This window comes from Dipodomys merriami, unplaced genomic scaffold, assembly GCF_024711535.1.
Source record: "Dipodomys merriami isolate MVZ:Mamm:240054 unplaced genomic scaffold, mDipMer1.0.p SCAF_101, whole genome shotgun sequence".
Lineage (NCBI taxonomy): Eukaryota > Metazoa > Chordata > Mammalia > Rodentia > Heteromyidae > Dipodomys > Dipodomys merriami.
This window is the reverse complement of record NW_027202283.1, coordinates 1,472,072-1,472,966: the sequence shown is the minus strand read 5'-3', so window position 1 is coordinate 1,472,966 and position 895 is coordinate 1,472,072. Positions and strand designations below refer to the sequence as shown.

Below are 895 nucleotides of genomic sequence, written 5' to 3'. Positions count from 1 at the left end.
TCTATGCTGTCAGGGTAAGACATTCTGGTTAGGCTGTTCCTACATGAAGCAAGGGTAAAAGGTCAAGGAGACATTTGTGCCAGCAAGACCTCATTTGGGAAATTTTAAGCTGCAGAAATTTAGAAGTAGCTCTTGAGCAAGGCTTACTTTGAATCCATTAGCTCCACAAAGCTAAATAAGTTAATAAATAAGTACTTGAAAATCCATCACCTTTGCACCTATCTATAAAGGCCTCAAAGTATGATCAAATTTCAAATGAAAAAGACTTAAAATAGTCATTTACAAAAACTTGCAAATGTGAGCAATCGAACAAACAACGTTAAGTTTTTCCACCATACACAGAATTTTACAGAAATAATATACCTGTCTTAAGATTGCATCATTGATTACTTAAGTTTATAGGATACTACATGCTTCAGCAGCAGGTCTACCCGAATTACAATACAGAGATTTACATGCCTCTTGCACAAGGATGATATGAAAATTTGTGAATTATTCCATATTTTTCATTCTTCAGATGCAAGAAATGAAAAACAGTTATTCAAAAGTTGATTACAAATATACAAGTGTAATAATATATGTAATTCATAGAAATAAAAGTTAGTTTGACATCAGTGTATTCAATCTTCAACGTTTTAGAAAGGCCTTTACATAGCATAACCTTTATAAAACTTTTGAAATAAATAACATTGTCATTTTATCCCAAAGAAATAAAATTCTATAAGGCCCTAAGAATTAAAAGAATCTTAAAATGTTTCTATATGGAATGCAATCTGAAAGGACACAGTTATTAATGAACGTATGTATTATAAAACAATGTCGAATTCAAAGTATTATATCTAGGAGCGAATGAAATAGATTACGGACATTATACAAACAGAATACTAAATATTTT

General features: G+C 30.5%; 1 pseudogene; it reads left to right on the top strand.

Moving 5' to 3' along the window:
• Positions 1–410: 410 nt before the first annotated feature.
• Positions 411–507, top strand: LOC138807537 (U6 spliceosomal RNA; annotated as a pseudogene).
• Positions 508–895: the final 388 nt, after the last annotated feature.